This window comes from Mus caroli, unplaced genomic scaffold (genome assembly GCF_978045245.1).
Source record: "Mus caroli unplaced genomic scaffold, Mus_caroli_1 scaffold_4, whole genome shotgun sequence".
NCBI lineage: Eukaryota > Metazoa > Chordata > Mammalia > Rodentia > Muridae > Mus > Mus caroli.
Genome location: NW_028227259.1, coordinates 95,634,627 through 95,640,626, shown reverse-complemented (window position 1 = coordinate 95,640,626; position 6,000 = coordinate 95,634,627). Strand labels below are relative to the sequence as shown.

The window sequence follows — 6,000 nt, the reverse complement described above, 5'->3', positions numbered from 1 at the left end:
CATTCTCCACTTCTGAAACCCCTGTATTTGCCAGGCTAGCGGAGGGAGATTAATTCCACCCCCTTTCTGCTTTCTCAGCCTTGAGTGACTTGACAATAACGATTGCACCTCATTACACACCAGATCCAGGACCCACATTGAGTGTCTGGCATTTAATTCTTGGCCTTCTAGCCCTAGAGTTATAACGGAGAACAAAGAAGAGGATGGGAGGGCGTGGCAAGCTGCCAGATAATATCTGGTTGTCCATTTATCTGTTGTTTGGTTACCAGTCACCGGTGAGGCTTCTCAGCACTTAAAATTGTGACCTAGTGATGTGTGCCACCTGGATGTTTCTAACCATGTGTTGTAATTGATTTTGTACTTGCTTTATAATTTGAATAGAGACATTCACGATTCTATGCCCCACAGATTGATCTGGGTCCACTAAGACTCAGCAGGAGTCCAGGAAAGTGGAGAAATCAAGACCCAGCGATGACAGTATCATTAACTACATGGACCGCAGAATAAGTAACAATGCCGATGCAGATGATGGCGGTGATGTCAGAGATGCTGATGCGACCTGCTCAGCGGCCCTCTTGATCTCATTCTAAGTGCTTTTCATGTAGCAATTCACTCGATCCTCATCTTCGCCGCATAAAATCAATACCATTAAAAATTTTTATTTTCCAGGTGAAGGCACTGTTGCATCGTGATTAAATAAATTTTCCAATATCATACAGCCTGTAAACAGCGGATCGAAGTGAATCTCAAACTAGTTCTTAGCCATACAAAACACGGGGCTCCTAAGCAGCCACGATAAGGTTTTGCTCATTTGTTGCTTTCTTCTAAGTATTTTATTGAGTGCCACCAATCCCCAAGTCTTCCCCGACTCTCCTCTGCTTACCCCTTGCATTTTGATGCTTATGGAGAGATTTCTAGATGCTAGTTACTCTGTTAAAGGATTTTCAGATAGTGTATCATGTAAGACTCAGAACAACAACGTTATGAAGCAAAGGGAGGTTAATCTATCTAGTGGGTCATCTAGCCAGATGTCATCGCTGTGCGCCTGAAATCCGAGCAGTGTGAATTACAAAGCACTGCGGGAATAAAGTACCACCCGGATTTTGTACACGCTTTGCACTGGGAGATGCTCTTCCACAGTGTCAATCTCATTTCTACCTCCTGCCTCTTCATCTCAGGGTTGCTGAGTCATGTTAGCCACAGAAATTTACAAAGGGTGATGCTGTGGGCAAGGCAAGGCTGAGTGGGAGCTGATGTGGTCTGTGGACTTGGGACTCTGAGAACACTGTAAAATTTCTTTAAAATGCCGGCGGCATTTGGGGGTGAGCATCAGGTCAGTCTTGTGGAGGGGCTGTGTTGTAGTCAGGAACTGTTAATTACCAACCATCCGCCCTGGATGTTGTGCAATGGTGAAAGACTGTCTCTTGCTAGGCAGGTAGAGAGTACAGTGGAGTCAGGCAGGAGTGAGTCTGGGGCTTTGAAACCTGGAGGCCACTCTTTCAATTTTCCTGGGGCTTCCAAGTCTAGCAACCCAGTTTCTTTCTCCAGGCTGGCTACTTAATGTGCTTCTCTAAGCACAGAGTGGAAGATGGCTTCATAGAGCAGATCCTTGGCTAGCTGTAGTAGCCACGCAAAGTTCTGTGGCAGGGAAACCTGATCGGCAGGGTTCTGGTTAAACACGGTCCTCTGGCCCAAGGAATAAGCTGGTTTATGTAAACCGAGTAAGATGACTGCAACAGAAATAGCTGCTTCTATATTTCTTACTTGTTATAGTGTCACCGTTGACTACTTTGCTAAACTTTCATTCCTCTCCAGTAATTACCAAAATTCTTTCCAACTCTATAAAGAAACAGAGTTAGTGGTTTTATTTAAGGTTGTACTGGACTCTCTACCAAGAATGCCATCTTGGGTTTTGCTAATATAACCATCCTTCTCTACCTCCCTAGAACAAAGGGTTGGACCTCTAGAGCCGATCGGTGGTCAGTGAGCACTCTATCACAGAGCTACACCCTGGCAGCTTTATTTTCATTTTGAGATAGGTTGCCCGGGCTAACATCCAGCTTGTGAGCCTTTTGACCCAGCCTCCTCTGTAGCTTGGACTGCTTTAATCCCAGCACTCTGGAGGCAGAGGCGGACCAGCCTGGTCTACAGAGTGAGTTACAGGACAGCCAGGGCTACACAGAGAAACCCTGTCTCAAAAAAAAAGTTAAAAATATTTAATATTTTAAATTAATTACTTGAGCATTTTACAGATGCATACAATGCATTTTTTTTTCATTATACCCCTTACCCAGTGCCTCCAATTCCCCCAACTTAAACCTCAATTACTATACTAGTTTCTCAGCAGCATCTAAGACCCGGAAAGGCACTGTAAAGGAAGGAGAGCTGCCAACAAAGCTCCGAAGACAAAGCAATGCTAGGTGTCTAACAAGCGAGGTGACCTGGACAATACCTCGTGTGTGTGGTCAACTTTTGAAACCCATGGTTGCCCTGTTGGCCTCTTGGCTGCATAGGCTAAAAGTGACCTTTCCCCCATAGCACAAGAGCATCTGAAATAGAATCCTCCTTTTCTAGTCTGAGCCCGGAGCTGGCAGCAGGCAGTTTTCTGTGTTGGGAATCATCTGCATGCACTGGGCACCTTGCCCGCCACCTACCGCGCCTGGGTGACCTCCTGGGATGCTTCCTTTGGCAGGAGTGTCTTCCAGCTGTGAGGATTATTAGTGAGCCTCTGAATTATTTATGTCGATGCTCTTTCATCAGTGCGAATTGTCATGAATTGGTTGTAATCAAAGTGATTTAGGTTTGAAGAACAAAGGGGTGAGGAGCTTCAATTTGTGGGTTTGCTGTTGCCATTAAAGCTCTCAACAGCGAGAGGGGCTGTGGTTTGGCGTGCTGGAAGTGACCCCGAAGTTGGAGTCAGAAGGCTTGTGTTCAAGGCTCTGCCCTTCCATCTAGATTGAGCATTAGAGTCAGTCCTTTAGGGAGCTCATGTCTAATGTATCCACATCAGCTGAGGGCAGCTCCAAGCTGCTTAGTGGAGAGCCAGAGCTACAAGCTAGGTGGCTGGGTCTCCTCTTTGCTCTAATCCACAGGGATCTATGTTGGTTGACCTGAAGGATGTTTCTTTACCTTCTTGGTGTTTCAGCTTATTTATCTTTTAAAATAAATGCCCAAGTCTCCCAGGACCGCTTGATAAGAACAGGAGGGATGAACAATTTCTTTTTCTACTGTGTGAGCATGCATTAGGAAGACAGCCATCTGCAAGCCAGAAGAAACTGTCTTGGCACTTTGGTCTTAGAACTTCAAGCTTCCAGAACTATGAGATACACACTTCTCTTGATTAATCTGCCTGGCTGATTCATTTGGCTACGGCAAGTGACTCTATACAGGTTCTAGGACAGCGCATGGTCTATAAAGTCAGACAGCCTTATCCCTTGGATTCTTCTAGAAGTAGATCTTGAGGCAAGGGTCAGAGCACCAGCAGTTTATATGGGAAACTATTCAGGAAGCACTGTTTGAGGGCTCAGGAAGGTGAGGTAGAAGAACCAGAAAGCCCATGTGGGTTATAACTTTGGGTAGCTGGAGCCAAGTCATTGGAAATCTGTTAGAAGGCTGTGTGCAATGTGCTTCAGAATTTTCCTAGGTTGAGAGGACTTTGGTACTCAAATGCCAACTTACCTTCTCACTGCATACATCTCAAAACTTCAGCCAACTGCCACATGCCAGTCTAGCAAGCCACCGTATTTGCATGCTGTTGGTCCATGATGTACAGTAAAGTGGGCATGGGTTCTGAACATAAGAACACAAGCATAGCAGATAGATCATTTCTCCTTCCTTCCTTCCTTCCTTCCTTCCTTCCTTCCTTCCTTCCTTCCTTCCTTCCTTCCTTCCTCCCTCCCTCCCTCCCTCCCTCCCTCCCTTCTCTCTCTCTCTCTCTCTCTCTCTCCCTCCCTCCCTCCCTCCCTCCCTCCCTCCCTCCCTCCCTCCTTCTTCCCTCCCTCCCTCCCTCTCTCCTTCCTTCCTTCCTTCTTTGATTGATTGATTGATTGATTGATTGATTGATTGATTCTTGAGTCAGGGTTTCACAACCTAGTCCTAGCTGGCCTGGAACTCAGAGCTCCTCCTGCCTATGCCTCCCAAGGGCTGGGACTAAAGACTAGTATTATCATTTCTAGCCCAGAGACAACACTCTGCTAGATGGTAGGTAGTACTTACCTTTCAAAGTGAGTCCCCAGCATCTCAGGGTGATGACAATACAGATTCTGACCCTTTGCTAGGTCTAGCTAGTTCTCAGCAATGCTCAGTGTAGCTGGGCCATGGATTAGACTGTAAGTAAAAACAGAATCTTTCTCAGTTCAACAGTGCTTAGTGGATGTCTGTGGTCTGTCCTCTGGGGATGTATTGTGTTTGGTTGGCATAGAGAAGAGTGCAACCAGAGTACTGGTATCAGGGGCTACACAGACTGCACAGATGACCTAAGGTTACCTTGTCTTAGCCGCTCGTGATTGGAAGTGCACAACACCTATTTCTTTTGAAAACAGGGCAAGAGGAAGGTGGGGTCTGTTCAAATGGTTTGTTTATTGAACAGGAGTCCACCTGTAAAAATGGTATAAGTCATTAGCACAAATCCACCTTAAAGTATGAGTCCCATGATCTTAGCACTAGCCTTTCTGAAACTCCGTTTTTCTAAAGCTTCTGTTCATTTTTAACATAAAAAAAAAAACCTAACTCACTTAAGTTTCCATAAAAACAGTACTTCACAGTTTACAAAGTGTTTTCGAACACATTATCTCATTATGTCCTTTGCAGGCTGGAGAGAAGGAAATTTGCAAATGGCATTTTAAAATGAGTCTGTGACCCATTAGGGTGAGTACATCTCACAGCTGGGTATGTGACATTCCAGATCCAGTGACTATGCAAAGCGACTGCGAAGAAGAAGGCATATAAGCATACACTGTGACCCAGGGCACTTAAACTCTACATGAGCTATGAAAAAGGCCCCGTTAGAAGCTGAGACTCGTCTACAAGGGTCTCACAAACACCCTTGCTCTTGGTGTGGATCATTGGTCCAACCATTTGGCTCTGTGGTCTGTCAAGCAGCATTGGGGTTATCTATAAAATGACCTGCCCTTGTGCTAAACCTCAGGAGTGTGGACATAGCATATGGCTGTCACCTCTGCCTGGGTAGCCAATGGGCTCCAATAGTCAAAGAACAAAATGTAAACAAGATTTAGAAAATATTAACAAGATGCAAAGTCTTGCAAAACCTTTGCTTTAGTCACTGGGCATGGTGCTTTGTGCCTATAATCCCAGTGATAAAGACAAAAGGGATAAAGAGGTAGAAAGATCATGAATTCAAGGCTAAGTTGGCCTACATAGGAGGACCTAGTCAACAAACAAACAAACAAACAAACAAAAATAGCTTGCAGAGTTCCATGAATCTTAATCAAGTAAAATATAACTGTCAATTGTATCTAGTTTATAACTATATAAAAATAAAAGCTTAGATTTTGCTTGTAATAATAATAACATTATTTATAAGAAGTTCTGTAGAATGTTATGTAAGACATTACTCAGTTAAGATGCTTTTCACTCTGAGAAACGAAGGGTTCCATGTGGCTGGGAGCAGGTGGTTTCCGAGTTGGTTAATTTAACAGTATCCTTGCTCCCTGGCTTCTGGGCTCCCACTTCTGGTTCTTCCATTTTTCATTTCATGGTCACACAATAGCTACCATAACGCCAAATATCCTGTCGTCTTATACTTGGATTCGAACAGAAAGGAAGGTACGACTTTTATTATCACTGTAATCCAGGAGAAAACCCATCCTCAGAAGTACCTACTGAATTCAGTTCAATTTTTTGAACTGAAGTGTCTGTAGTAACATTCTGGGATTGTGATTTCTTTTAAAAAAGATAAATATGTTGTGGATTTGGTTTAATGCTACTTATGTTAATTTGGTCCCCAAAATTACAGGGGAATCTGCACAACTGCATGTAAGA

General features: G+C 44.2%; 1 long non-coding RNA gene across 1 annotated transcript in view; it reads right to left on the bottom strand.

Annotated features, from left to right (window-relative positions):
* Window positions 1-3,635: 3,635 nt before the first annotated feature.
* LOC147005200 (uncharacterized) overlaps window positions 3,636-6,000 on the bottom strand; it is a 47,386-nt gene continuing 45,021 nt past the window's right edge. Inside the window, exons 3-4 of the long non-coding RNA XR_015046846.1 lie at window positions 4,216-4,326; window positions 3,636-3,789 (exon numbers count right to left, since the gene is read on the bottom strand). This is a non-coding gene — a long non-coding RNA (uncharacterized LOC147005200). The remainder of the gene's footprint in view (window positions 3,790-4,215; window positions 4,327-6,000) is intronic.